Source organism: Mustela erminea, chromosome 11, assembly GCF_009829155.1.
Source record: "Mustela erminea isolate mMusErm1 chromosome 11, mMusErm1.Pri, whole genome shotgun sequence".
Classification (NCBI taxonomy): Eukaryota; Metazoa; Chordata; class Mammalia; order Carnivora; family Mustelidae; genus Mustela; species Mustela erminea.
Genome location: NC_045624.1, coordinates 40054664 through 40070558, shown reverse-complemented (window position 1 = coordinate 40070558; position 15895 = coordinate 40054664). Strand labels below are relative to the sequence as shown.

At 37.1% G+C, this 15895-nt stretch overlaps 1 long non-coding RNA gene across 1 annotated transcript in view; it reads right to left on the bottom strand.

The window, feature by feature from the left end:
• LOC116569062 overlaps positions 1–15895 on the bottom strand; it is a 161512-nt gene that overhangs the window by 57247 nt on the left and 88370 nt on the right. The window contains exons 2-3 of the long non-coding RNA XR_004276839.1: positions 716–877; positions 225–429 (exon numbers count right to left, since the gene is read on the bottom strand). This is a non-coding gene — a long non-coding RNA (uncharacterized LOC116569062). The remainder of the gene's footprint in view (positions 1–224; positions 430–715; positions 878–15895) is intronic.

Genomic DNA, 15895 nt, shown 5'->3' with positions numbered 1-15895 from the left:
GAAAAATCTCTTGAATCCATTGAATCCATGCTGAACTAGAAATCGAATAATGACATGAATAAAACCTCGTTGACAAAACATGAGAGCTATTGAAATAGATGGAAAAGGCAGGGTATGAAATCAAATACAATTCACTTGTGCTGAGAACAACCTTTAGTGGCAATGTTTCATACCACGGTTAATATAAAATAAGTCATTACTTGAAAAGAAAAAAGAAAGCTCACCTTATTACATCACATCAATAATGCATTTTCTAGAAGCTCATCATGGTTCTTCCTATAAAGGCCAAATAATTCAGAGAAATCATCTTTCATGTCTCTTTCTGCCTTTCTACCCAGGAGGGTTCATTTCATTATTCTGTTTTGGTTCAACCTATAAAAATTCTCAAGGGGTTTTAATGCAGATGAATCCAGACACTCATGTAGCCATCTAAAATAATTCAGGACAAAAAGGAAAAAGTAAAGTAAACAATCTATTCCCATTTCTACTCTCAATCTCATCCTCATAACAAGGTGTTTTTTGCTTTAGTTCTCCAGATAATAAGCTCAATTCTTCACTTAGTTTTGCCTTTAGAGAAATTACTATAGACTGTGTGTTCTTTTATTCTCTAATTAATAGCATTTACTATGTGCTGGGGGCTTCTCAGAGTGATCCAAATTCCTAAATTCTTTGGGCCTTTATCTCTTTCTCTGGAAAGGGGCAAAATAATACCTACTTCATAAAATCTTGGTTAGGATTCAATTAGATAAAATAAATGAGATGTTCATGGCAGCATCTGATACATGGAGGCTGGTTCCATTCATTCTCTTATTTCATGACCTCTTTTACAGCAATATTTGATCACTCTTTAATGTACTTCCTCATAGGAGCTTAGAACCTGGGGAGTGAGAAAGACATGAAAACAGAAAATGATATGCGATCAGTGAAATGAGGTAGGTATGCATGAGGCTCCCGACCAAGCAACAAAAAAATGCTCTTTTTTCAGATTCCAAAAGTTATACCTGTCCATTAAAGGGAAATACAGAAAAGCTTATAAATGAAAATATAAATGAAAAGCCTCCTCAGTCCTTTTGTCCTAACTATGGTTAGTATTTTGGTGTAGTATTATTCACAATTGAGATTATACACTTTATTTCTTATTGTTGTTGTTACAAACATTGCATGTTGGTTATAAAAAAAAATTATGGATAATTAAAAACACAAATAAAACACACCCCAAACCCGGGACGCCTGGGTGGTTCCGTTGGTTAAGCGGCTGCCTTCGGCTCAGGTCATGATCCCGGCGTCCTCGGATCGAGTCCCACATCGGGCTCCTTGCTTGGCAGGGAGCCTGTTTCTCCCTCTGCCTCTGCTGCCACTCTGCCTGCCTGTGCTCGCTTGCTCTCTCTCTCTCTCTCTCTGGCAAATAAATAAATAAAATCTTAAACACACACACACACACCCCCCAAACCCTTCATATAGCTACATTTAACAGCTTAGTGTATATCCGTGTGAGTCATCTTCTCTGTGATTCTATCCTGTTCTTAGTCCCTGTTTGTCAATCTGTTTAACATTTCTTTCTTTCTTTTTTCTTTTTTTAGATTTTACTTATTTGTCAGAGCAAGAAGGTGAGAGAGCACAAGCAGGGGGAGGGGCGGGCAGAGAGAGAAGCGGGCTCCCTGCTGACAGGGAGACCAGCCCGATGTGGGACTCTATCCCAGGACCCCGGGATCATGACCTGAGACGAAGGCCGCGGCTTAACCAACTGAGCCACCTAGGTGTCCCTGTTTAATGTTTCTTAATCTGTATGTTCTTTTTAATATATCAGGTGAGTATTTCCATATCACAAGATTCATTAATTGCATAATTAATGATAATAGAATAAATTATTTTTGTACGATTTATTTAAACAATTTCCTATTGTGAACATTTATGCTTCTCCAAATTTTCACTCAGATGACAATACTGCAGTAAACTTTCATAGTAAAACCTTTCACTAAAAGGCTTTGATTTTAGATCTCTAAAAATTCCGATGGCATAAAACATTCACAGTGGCATTTAAGGTATTTAAAGATGTTGGTATATATGCTGTTAACTTGTCCACAAAGTTCCAGTCTTTCTCCTGCCCTACATCACCTCGACCAATGAGTAGCAATCAGGTTTTCTAATTGACGGTTTCACAGGTAAAGCATGATAACTCATTGTCGGTTGTGTTCCTCTGCTTAATAATGAAGGAAAGCCTACTTTCATGTTTCAGTTGGTTAATTTTCCCTTCTCTCCAAATTGCATATTAAAAAACTTTGTCCTATTATTAATTCTTTTCTTATCAGATCTTTTATTACGGATATTTATGCTTTGTAGTATATTTTGAAAATATTTTTGTTTGTTGGTAAATTATGTTCATGGGTATTTTGTTGCATAGAAGCTGTAGGAAAAAGGTTTTCTGGGACATCTGGGTGGCTCATTTGGTTAAGCTTCCAACTCTTGCTTTTAGCTCAGATCATGATCTCAGGGTCCTGAGATCAAACCCAGTGTTGAGCTCTGTGCTCAGAGGGGAGTCTGCTTGAGATTCTTTCCCTCTGCCCCTCCCCCACCTCCACGTGCGTGCTTTCTTTTTCTCTCTCTAAAACAAATAAATAAATCTTAAAAAAAAAAGTTTTCCAACATTTTGACAACTGAATCTATCAGTATTTCCCTTTATGGTTTCTGCTTCTGGCATTAGGCTTAGAAAGGCATTCCCTACTATACAGATTATGTGGATATTACATGATTTATCTGGGTAATCACATTTTTAATCCACATGGTATTTATATTTATGTAGTATGTGAAGTGGAGCACTAATTGCTTCTTTCCCCCCAAACACATAGCCAGATGTCTCAACTCTACTTGCTTTTCTTATACTGCATTTCTTTAGATAACTTGATATTCTTTTTGTCAGAGTCATGTTGTCTAACTATCCAAGCCTTCATTTACGTCATTTATTGGAGTTGAATCATTTGTTTATGTAAGTCTATGATAATTTTATTCCTTTCCTATTTATTTTCCATATTTTCTGGTTATTGAAAATGGGATTTTTTCCCACCTGTTTCCTAATAGCTTATTTTTTATTAATATACTTTTTATTTTCTGCTGACTGATCACCTTATTGAACATTTTTATGATTTTAACATTTACAGGTTGACTTTTTTGAGTTATTTTCCTGATAACAAGTCATTATAAAGTCATACTATATATTCTTTTCCTTTTCGTATTTGCTTCTGTTGTTTCTTTCCTTACACTAGTACTCCAAGCATTTTTAAATATTTAAATATGTTTACTCTTCTTTTTCTTTTTTGTCTTTTGCCTTTTTAACATCAAAATGATCACCTTGCTATCTCCCTTTCACGTATTGCCATTTTAACATTTCTCCAACTGAGATGTAAAGCGCATTATTTCTAGCATTAAAGAAGTTTTATGGGGGGGGTGCACCTGGGTGGCTCAGTGGGTTAAGCTTCTGCCTTCGGCTCAGGTCATGGTCTCAGGGTCCTGGGATCGAGCCTCGCACCGGGCTCTCTGCTCAGCAGGCCTGCTTCCCCTCTCTCTGCCTGCCTCTCTGCCTGCTTGTGATCTCTCTCTCTCTCCTCTGCCATATAAATAAATAAATTCTTTAAAAAAAAGTTTTACAGGGGAACCTCGCTGGCTCAGTCAGTGGATGGAACAAGCAACTCTTGATCTCAAGGTTGTGAGTTCAAGCCCCACACTGAGTGTAGATTACTTTTAAAAAACTAAAATCTAAAAAAAAAAAATGTGATTAATTAAGTTTGGAAAGAGTGAAGACAATTTTTCCTTGTATTTGAACAAATTAAGGTTGTGAGGAGACTTGCAGCCAGGAAATTTCTTTGACTTTGTGTAATTCAGCTTTCCCCCTTTTTCTTTTTCCATCAGACATTTGAGATATGTTCAATTAATTACTGAAATGACAAGAAATCCTAATATTAACAATTGAGTTTCTGAAATTTATATTTCAGAATTAAATTTTCTATTGGGATTTGTGAATTAACATTTATAAATGAGCATACAATGTGTTTTGGTTTTTTCCCTCTGTGTTATTTCTACTAGAATTAGGTATCAGGATTATGCTAGCTTTCTAATATTAATAAGGAAGTTTTATATCTGTTTATAAGATCAAAAGAAATTTAAATAGCAAAGATATAATCTTTTCTTTATGATCTGAACAAGCATGCCTGAGATCAAGCATGCCTTGGGGCCAGCAGCTTTTATGTTTTGACAACTTCATCTTTTTCTTCCATGGTTATTGTTCAGCTCAGAATTTTTTCCACATCTTGCTTTAATTTGGTTCCTTACTTTTCCTAAAAGGTCATCAATATTAATGAAAATTTCAGTTCGTCTGCAAAATACATACTTCTTGAGTTCAGAGATAGAATCAATTACAAACATCACCAACTTTATGTCAGCTTCTTAGGGAAAAAATCCCACTAAATTAACTAAAAAACTAATTTACTAATTAACAATGGTATACATTTAAATATACAATTGTGAGCCACTTTCTTCAGTGTCTCAAAGTTTAAGTCTGTGATTCTTTTTTCCCATTAATAGTCAAAAGGTTTTGAAACATTTTACCCATGAGCAACTGATTATTTAATATACCATGAAGATAAAATGTTTTTTACAGTGCTTGAACTTGAATAATTTCTCACATTTAGGTTTAACAGTAAAATTTAGGTAACAGTAAAATTTAGGTAATATCAAATAATATTAATGTTCTTATATGTATTTCTTGTTAATTAAAGGGTTTGTTTTGCTTTTTTCCCTTAATTGAATAGTATTCAGCAGTTAAACAGCTTCTATTGAAAGTCAGTCTGTAACTTTTGACAAACAGAAGTTCATTTCCTAAGTGATTAGCCTCTGTGCATGAACAGATGACTCAAACACATTTGAGTATTGAAATGTGTCTAATATATTTGGAGATACAGATACACAATGGCCAAAATGAAGATAAAAGCAGAAATTATTACTGAATAATATCATAAGCCCAAAACTTAGTTTTTGAAAGGATACAAATATTGACAAACCTTTGTCAAAACTGATAAAGACAATAGAGGCACCTGGGTGGCTTAGTTGGTTAACCATCTGCTCAGGTCCTGATCCCAAGGTTCTGGGTTCGAGCCCCACATCGGGGTCCCTGCTCATTGAGGCGTCTGCTTTTCCCCCTTCTTCTCTCCCTCCCCCAACTTGTGCTCTCTCTTACTCTCTCAAATATATAATAAGATCTTTAAAAAAAAGACTGATAAAGACAATAAGGAGAGAATGCACACATTCCTAACATTTAGAAGGACAAAAGAACATCTTTATAAGACCTAAAGATACTGACAAGGTGACAATAAAAAATAATGAACAACTTTATGATAATAAATTTGACCACTTAGATGAAGTGGGAAAATTTCTTGGAAAAAAAACACATGATTTATCTAAAATAACATAAAATTAAATAGAAGAGGTGAATAGTTCCATCTCTCTTAGAAACTGAATCTATAATTAAAAGGTTTTTTTTTTTTTTTTTTTTTTCAGAGAAATCTCCAGGCCCTAATGACTTTAGTGGTAAACATTTTAAAAAGAAATGAAACTAATATTACCCAAGTGTTTTTGGAAAACAAAGGATGAAAGAACATACCAAAACCTGTTTTATGAAGCCAATGTAACCCTGACAAAAAAACAGCAGATTAAAAGAAAGGAAAGTTATACACCAATATCTATCAGGTACATAAGTAGGAAAATTCCTTATAAAATATTAGGAAATCAAATCAAGAACTATATAAAAAGAGTAACACATTATGATCAAGTGAGCTTTATCCCAAGAATGCAAAGTTCAGCATTTGGATATCAATCAAAGTAATTCATCATCTTAATAGAAAGAAGAGAAACCATATGATCATCCTAATACATACAGGAAAAAGCATAAATATTCACTCATGACAATACCTCTCAACAAATTAGAAACAGAAGGAAGATTTTTAAACTGATGAAGAGTATCAACAAAAAAATCCTACCCCTAACATACTTAGTCAGGAGAGACTGAAGGCTTTTTCCCTAATCCAGAAATAAATCAAAGTTGCCCACTCTCACTTCTATTTAATATTGTGTCCTAGCTAGTGCAATAAGGCATGACAATGAAACAAACGGTGTATATAGGAAAGGAATAATTAAAATTAGTTTTGTTCATAGATGATATGATTATATATGTAGGAAATTCTAAATGAATCTGTAAGGACTGCTGGAACTAACAAGGAAATATAGCAAACACACAGGATACAAATCAATGTACAAAATTAATTGTATTTCTTTTTTTTTTTTTTAAAGACTTATTTATTTATTTAAGAGAGAGGGAGAGAGCAGGCGTGGGAGTTGAAGAGGAGCAGAAGGAGCAGAGGGAGAGAGCCAGTTTCAAACAGATTCTGCTCTGAGGGCAGAGACGGTGGCCAGGCTTGATGCCAGGACCCTGAGGCCATGACCTGAAGAAAAACCAGAGTGGACACTCAACTGATTGCACCACCCAGGTGCCCCCAAATTAATTATATTTCTATGTATTGGCAACAAACAATTGAAAAATCAAATTTAAAAACCAATACCATTTGCAATAGAATAAAAAACTTAATATGCTTATAAACAACATGAAAGATCTCTATACTGAAACAGCAAACTGTTACAAAGAGAAATTAAAGATAACCTGTACCATAGATATATTTCTATCCCTAATAAAAATACTTTATTAGTTATTATAATTTTATAAAATTAAAAATCATATAGTTAAAGATTTCTTTTTTTTTTTAAAGATTTTACTTATGTATTTGAGAGAGAGCATGCACAAATGGGAGATGAGGGGCAGATGGAGAGGAAGAAGCAGACTCCCCACTGAATCGGGGGCTTGGTGGGGGGCTCCTTCCCAGGACCCTGGGATCATGATCTGAGCCAAAGGCAGATGCCTAATGAACTAAGCCAGTCAGGCACCCCCTAGTTAAAGATTCCTAACTTTTTTCTTCTTCTAATGTCCTTTTCCAGATTGTTTTGGCTTTTATGGGTCCTTTGTGTTTTCTTATAAATATTAAAATCAATTTGTTAATTCTTACCAAAATGCTGGAATTTTGAATGGGATAATATTGAATCTACTAGTCACTTTGGGAAGGATTCACATTTAAACAATAATGAGATTTGCAATACACTAATTTATATTTTTGCAATTGTTTAGGTATTCTTTAATTTCGTTCTGCATTGTTCTGTAGTTTTCAGTGAAAGCTGACGATTTTAGTTTTCTTTCGTTCTATGTTAAAGACTCCCTTCTCCAATAATGAGATAATCAGCTCTTGAAATCCTTCACATATTTACCTGTTTGATCAATTCCTCTGGACATAATCCATTCCCCATCACTGCTATCACACTCCTCCCCGCCAGAGATGACTTCATCATGCTACTTGGGTGCTGACAATCTCTTCTGGGTTTTCCTCACGCAGACATCCTCCATCCCCTGCTTGGGCTTCGACCCCAGGTCTGGCCAGCCTCATGTATATATGCCCTCCTCACTCTGCTTGGGCCCTGACGTTTCACACCTTGATTACCACACATGTAGATGTCTACCTCCTATTGTTGGGTTCTGATTCCTAACACTGGGTCATCATTACCCAACACACACACACACACACACACACACAAACACACGCTCTTCAGACCCGACCTGGACTCGGATATCCTGTGTAAGTCCTTTAACCTTTGAGCCTTCTCACCCTACTCAGCCTCGGCCCATGCCACTCTGGGGACACTCCACTAAATGGCTTTAATTGTTAATTGTTTTGGAAATGGAGGAAAAGGAAGAGAAGAGAAAAGCAAGTTGGACTTCTTAATAAATCTCTCTATCTATTGGGGTAATTAGATAGCCATTGGAGAAGGACAACATTGATCTAGCCCTCAACTGTGCACTAGCATAAATTCCAAATTAATTAGAAACGTAAGTTTGAAAAGTGAAATTACATATATTCTAGAAGAAAATATGGATGAATTCCTTTGTAGAGAGTAGAATACTTTCCTACTTAGGACACAAAACCCAGAAGCAGTGTTCACATATATAAAGTCAAAAGACAGAAGGCCAACTGGGAAAAAATACTGCTTCCTATATCACCTCATGTATAAAGAGCTTCTAGAAATAGAGATGAAAACTACCAATAAAACTCTGGAGAAATGGCTGATTCCAGGTCTGCGGCAGCAAATGTACAACATAAACCAGACACCTCAATCTTGAAAGGAAGGAAGTTATTGAAAATCATTGGGTTATATCAGAAGGACTCTAGAGCTGACTTTAATTGGCTTCCACTTGTCTCAAAAATGGGAGAACTGAACCATCAATAAGGAATAATAACTACAACGAGTTGAATCATATCAAAATGTTTAAATCCATGAGTTCATGGTGATATTTTGAAAAGAAAATTGAACTTGTGGTCTCCATTAGAAGATGAAACTGAACCCACTCAATCTGAAAATTGGTAAACAAAGAAAAGGTATTTATCCTGCATTTTGTGTACAAACTGTGATGAATATATACATAGACACACATATTCATATTCCTTTGATGAGAGAATGTACTTTATAAAAGATTTCTAGGTGATAAATGCAGAAAGAATGATAGAATTAGGAGTATCAACCATTTCAGAACCCCTAATGAAAATGGGATCTAGGCAAAATATTCTTGCTAAAACATCGAACCTGAACGTATAAAGCCTGTAAGTACAACTGTACAGCACACACATGGGATAGAAAGGCATATTAAACAATTCCCCATTGACACAGTAATGAGATGTGATGTGAGGAAGACTCTCTAGGACAAATGACCCATTTTCTTCAAAAATAAATTGCAAATAAAAATACAAAGGAGGAGGGGCCCCTGGGTGGCTCAGTGGGTTAAAGCCTCTGCCTTCAGCTCAGGTCGTGACCCCAGGGTCCTGGGATGGAGCCCCACATCGGGCTCTCTGCTCAGCAGGGAGCCTGCTTCCTCCTCTCTCTGTGCCTGCCTCTCTGCCTACCTGTGATCTCTGTCAAATAAATACATTAAAAAAAAAATACAAAGGAGGAGTAAACTATGGATTACAAGAGACGCAGGGGATTTATCAACCAGTGCATAATGGGGATCCTGTTTGGATTTGATTCCAACAAGACAACTCTGGGACTAAACAAAACAAAAAACAATCAATAAAAGCATTTCTATGACATACTGAGAGATCTCACTGATTGAATAAGACACTAAAGAGTTTTTTTAAAGATATAATAATGGTATTATGGTTATATTAAAAGAAAAAGTCCTTATCTTTTAGGATTGACACATTTAAAAATGAAGTGTTCTAATACCAGTGATTTGTTTTAAAGTAATCTGGTTATTTGGGGGAGAAATGGTGGAGGTAGAGATGAAAGATTTTCCAGGTGTTCAAAGTGATTGAAGACTGAGCCAAAAAAATCTTCAGGGCTTGCCTAAGTTGAGGCAAACAGACACCGTCGGGGATGTCTTTGGACCGAGGTGCCGTATAATCAGCTCCCCTTATCCACACCTATTAAAGTTTCGTTGTCTTCGTTTTTCACAGTTAGCTAAGAATTTATCTCCATGATTAGCACCCATCGTTAACTGCCTTTACTTCAACACTTTCTCCTACAGCATGAAGCAAACACATTTTTTTAAATTTTCAGAATTCATTCCTGCTATGGTTCTCTTTTCTAAGTGGCAGAAGTATAAAATACGTCCTTATACAACACCATTGTTTTTTTTTTTTTTTGTCCACGGTTGCTCATGTGTCATAGGGTCTCTGTTTTCATAAATGAAATTTCTTTGACAAGCATTGATGAACGATTAATACAATGCTTGCTGTGTGTCCAAGACTCACAGAGGTGTCTTCAGGAACGTGAATAAGCAGAATTTCGGACCTTCCCTTCAAGGAAATGGTGAAGGCCAAGTGCTGGTACATCATAGGAGAGCTAGCTATGAAGGTTGATGCCCTTCTCTTTCCAGGAGCTTGTTGTTGTTCAGAAGGGTGGGTGACACAGTCATGGAACAGAGAGACTGGCTCATATTTCCTGGGTGTTGTATACAAGCTGTCACCATACATAGTATGTCAACTAGGTTTTAAACAGAAGGATTGACCATGGTGGATCTGAAAAGCATCCTTGATTTTTCCCAAGACTCTGACCATTCTATTTAGTGTTCCAGTGAATACCTCTTCGAAGGGGATGTTTCAGTTCATCCTATGTGGAGCTGAGGCTTTGGAATATTTATAAGGATGAGTCTACCTACTGGGTCATTACAAATACTGTATTCATTCAACAAACGCACATGTGCCTACCATGTGCCCAGCGCTGCACTCAGTGCAGTGATGTAATAGAGGAGAACACAGGCACAGACTCCACTGTTCTGTAGCTTGTGGTGCCATGCAGAAGACAGACGTTTGTTGAATAACCACATGCACACACGCATGTTATTGTAACCTGTGGCAAGTGCTTTGAAAAAAGGTGTTTTTTTTTTTTTAGATTTTCTTTTATCTTTTTTTCAGTGTTCCCAAATTCATTGTTTATGCACCAAACCCAGTGCTGCATGCAATACGTGCCCTCCTTAATACCACCACCAGGCTGTGGTTTTTGTTTTTGTTGTTTTGGTTTGGTTTGGTTTTAGAATGTATAATAAGAGGATCCAATTTACCTAAGCAGCGGGCTAGGATGTCAAGGCTTCACAGGACTTAGAACTAAGGGGTGGGATAGCACAGGGGCTGAGGGCCGCCTGGGTCTTGCTGGCAGTGTTGCAGGGCTGATATTGAAGAGTCTGAGACAGAAGGGACAGTCTGTGTAAAGACACGGAGGCAGAGAACGAGGAGGAAATTGCCTGGAGATGCTATTTCAGGCATTCTAACTGGGAAACATAGTCTGACCCTAACATAAAGGATAACCAACTCAGCTCAGCTACTGACTATCCACAGGGATGAGGGAATGCTCTGGGCTGTTGAGCAAATGAGGTTGTGGGAGGAAAAGATCGAGTTTTAAGAGAGCAGCACACATTCAGGGGAATGCGTTTTCTCTTCTCTCTTTTTTCGCCTTTTGTGTCTGTGACTCAGAAGGCAAGACAACCAACCTCTGAAAACCCTCTGATTTCAGTTGTTCACTGTCCTGAGGAGAAGTCGGTTGCTTAGAGCCGACAGAAACATCTAAGTCATAATTCTTATAGTAGAAGAGAAGAGATGACATTTTCTTTAAACTACCAAAATGAGTTTTAAATTCAAATGAAAATAGAAGAAGGGATTTCAGAGCCATCCCAAGCATTTGGACAAAAAACAGGTTGAGGTAGGGGAAGGAGGCAGAACAAAAAGAACCTAGAAGCCAGCACTTACCGTGCGTTTGAGTGTATGAACGGATCAGTGCGTGAACACTGTGCTGTGTTATGTATATACTACATAATACATATTCATAGGTCTGTTACATTACATACACATACGCCACACACACCCAGCACAAACCCACAGTTTCTTTAAAAATTCTCAACAATCTTCCTTGTAAGGTCACCACTGTAGTTGTTACTATTTTTATCATCATTTCACTGACCAGGAAAGGTAACTAGTTCAGGTTACCTGATTAATTAGGTATGTGCCATTTTCACTAAACCTCATGGGAACAAGGATGGCATGAGCTTCCTCAGCTGTTTTGTCTTTCTTGTCAACACTGGCCATTGGGCTCAGTGCAAGGGGCCGGCCCCGCCTTGCCCCCATTACAGCTAACAGTCCACATTACCCAGTGTCATGGTGATACGGACTGTTCTCTGCCAGGGCCACTTGGGAAGCAGGTCTTTGCATTCTCAAAGTATACACACTTCTCCTCTATGTGGAAGAGAATGCTTTTTCTGTAGATCCCGCTTTGCAAATCATTTTGGTTCTCCCCTTGGGAAATGTATGTGCAAGACAGGCTCTGCTTAGGAGTACTTTATCATGGATTGTTATTAGGTTTACACATCTTTGGAGAGTGTTTCCATTACAAGCAGAAAAACTGATTTTTTTAAGCTGAAGTTAAGCCAGCATATTATCCCCCTCCCAAAGTGTCTTTTAATAAAAACAACACACACACACACACACACACACACACACACGCTCACATGCACACACACTCTATAGATGGGGAAGAAACCCCCCATTGCTGAGAGATCCATCATAGTCTTGCTGTATATTAGAAGACAGGCACTGTTTCTGCCAGGCAGTATTCTCCTGGTCTCCTTGGAGACCACCAAGAGGAGACAAGCCATGTGAAAGTCAGGAAGCTTGGTGGGCAGTGGAATAACAAAAGCTGATTATAGCCTCTTCAGGTGAGGAACATTCCAGAGAAACAACATGATTCAGATCCAGGAGCTATAATTTTGACTTTACCACTGACTGGCTAAGGAGAATTTGCAAGTCACTGAATTCTTTGTTGTTCAATTGTTCCATCTAAAAGGAAGAAAAAGAGGGACACCCAGGTGGCTCAGTCAGTTTGAGGGACTGCCTTTAGCTTAGGTCATGATCCCAGGGTCCTGGGATTCAGCCCCCACATCAGGCGAGCAGGAGAGTCTGCCTCTCCTCTTCACCTTGCTCATGCTTTTTCTCTCTCTCTCTCTTTCAAATAAATAAATAAAATCTTTAAAAAATAATAAAACGGGGAAAAAGATACTGCCCCTTACTTCCTATGCATTGATTATTGAAAGAGTAAAGACATCATATTTTCCAAGTGATTGATTTTGGAAGCTTAACACAGAAGTCACAGAAGGATTAGTGGTCATAAAACTAATATTTGGTCTTTCTGAGCCTCCTGTGTAAAATAATACCTAGCTCAGATGAGATCATGTATTTTAAACACATAACATATAATTCAAGAGTAAACACACTAGCACCCAGCAAACATCTCCTATGCAATTGTTAATATAATAAGACAGAGCACAATGTAATTTTTATTTTTTTTAAGATTTTATTTATTTATTTGACAGAGACAGAGACAGCGAATGAGGGAATACAAATAAGCAGGCTCCCTGCTGAGCAGGGATCTGGGTGCAGGGCTCAATCCCAGGACCCCAGGATCATGACCTGAGCCCAAGGCAGATGCTTAACCATTTAACCATCAGAACCACCCAGGTGTCCTTATAATGATTTTTAAAATAACCACATGATTTGGAAACAGACAAGCCTGGGTTGGATTCCTAGTCAGTCAACATTTAACACTGGTACAATAATAAACTTTGCTGTTTGCACACTTTTTACATGGGGAAAATAGTTCTGTTTTGAGGAGTAATTACACGAACCATTTGGTACCGTATCTAATGCATAGGAAGTATTCAAGAAGCAGAGACTTCTCTGTCTAGTCAGCCGTGCGTCCACCCACTATGCGTCTGTATCTTACAGGGTAGCTTAACATGCTCTGAAACACCTGCTTCTCTGAGACCAAATCACATTAGAAATATTGACCCGCTGAATTCAAAGGGCTGCATCCAAAATCTAATCCTTTTCCAAAGAGGACAAGTAAGATGAGAACATACAACAAAAGAACATACAACAAAAACACCTCCTCTCCCCTTGAAATACTACCAGATTTGAAAAGTGAGTGTCCTGTGCATACACTGTGCTATGGAGTGCACCAAGAAAATATTTGCAATATTTGTGAGTAATTATTAACACTTATCATAACTGCTTCTTGACACTACTATCTCAGTTTTGTTCTGTTTTGTTTTTTGCTATAATTCTGTGTGCATTATTTTTTATTTGTGGCAATAGTTTGACCTGGTATCTTTGGAGTTAGCTGTGCTATTGTTAATTATAGACCGTATCACTGAGAAAAAAAAAAAAAAATTGGAGTTTTTGGTGACCTAAATGTCTGAAATCAATTTATGAAGCTGGGACCAAGCCCATGATTAGCACATAGTAACTCTAATGTTCTCCTTCCCCTCTAACTTAATTTGGTTGTCAAGGAGAGATACATAGTTTGATTTAAGCCAAAGGATGATTACTAAATAGATGGAGCCTCATAGCAGCCAGTATAACAGTCTGTCACACTTGCTTGGTTCTATCTGGAGCCTGCATAAATGGCTATATATTGCCCCCCACACACACAATTTATATAGCATATCTATAAAATGTTCTTGATTTAAAAACATTTCCACAGAGTGTTTCCTTTAAGGACCTACACTTTTCTTTCCTTAACTTTATTAATCAAAACTTTTCCTCATTTTCACTTTCCTAGAATTAAATTAAACTAAATTAACTCTTAGAACAAAGACGTAATCTGTCATAAAAGATACCTGATTTTCAGATCCTGAAATTTCTATACCCATGTCACGTTACAAATGTTTACATTTTAATACTGTTACGGCAAAAAGGTTAAATATAAAATACATTACTTTTGATATTAGTATTGAATTCAGCACCTATTTGGCAGAACTATTTGTACAAAATAATGTAGTTCCTTCTGATAACAACACAAAAACACGAGCTTTGGTTTCAGTGAATATAAAATCCTAGAATATAATCATAGTCAACTAAAAATTCTAATAATCCATGTCAACTGTATCTGGTGGTATAGAATATTTTAAATAGCATTTTTATTATTGGCTCAGCAAAGCATTTTTCCTCTAGGTTATCTAATTCTGAAAGCACATGTAAAACCAGGTGTTAAAATAATATTTGATAAAACGAGCTTCAAATGAGATCATCACAAGTACAGAAATAGGGCTAAATAAATTGTACCAAAAAATCAATAGTTAGAATGAAAGTCACAAATTAAAAGGATAGATTTTGCTGATGGAAAAAACTCAAACCTGAAGTATAGAAGATGAGGCTTAAATATGCCATTACTCAGTTAAATGATTAAATCGACAGCAGTAGGTTTAATTTGTTTGATTTAGCAACCTGAGAATGAACTCATATTTACAAGAAAACCACTACCTAACCTATTTGTTTTTCTTGCTATCTGTGATAGGATCTTAAAGACGAGAGACAGAAAAAATTGCTTAAAAGTTCAGATGATAGTTGATAACACTGCATTCTGTAATTGAAATTTGCTAAGGGAGAAGAAGTTAAATGTTTTTACCTTCACCCCAATAAGATAAATACGTGAAGTGATAGATATCCTAGTTAACTACATGGTGAGAATCCTTCCACAATGTAAATATACATCAAATCACTGTGATGCACACTTTAAATAGCTTACAATTTGGGGCTCTTCGGTAGCTCAGTTGGTTGAAGGTCCAACTCTTGAATTCAGTTCAGCCCTTGAACTCAGAGTAGTGAGTTCAAGCCCCCTTTGGGATCCATGCTAGGCATGGAGTCTACTCCAAAAAAAGCTTACAATTGTACATGTCAATTGTAACTCAATAAAACTGAAATCAGAGGGGCGCCTGGGTGGCTCAGTGGGTCAAAGACCTGCTTTCAGCTCAGGTCATGATCTCAGGGTCCTGGGATCGAGCCCCACATCGGGCTCTCTGCTCAGTGGGGAGCCCGCTTCCCCTTCTCTCTCAGCCTGCTGATCTGCCTACTTGTGCTCTCTCTCTGTCAAATAAATAAATAAGTAAAACCTTAAAAAAAAAAAAACCCAATCTGAAATCAGAAACAAAGTTCAGACCCCCATGTATTGACTCCTTTAAGTCAATAACATAATAGCTTTAAATATTCATTCTGAGTAAATGACTTTCTATTTTTTATTAGGAATCCTGAGCACATGCACTGTATTATCTCCCATTCTCTGCTAAGACTTTACTTTGGGAAGAAGTTTCTGGAAGAGACAGCAAGACTTACTGCTCCACAATAAAACAATGATATGAGAACTTCTGAGAAGTTGCCAAGAACAATTAAGAAAGATGTTGCTTTTTATGCAAAACACTCACTGAAGAATA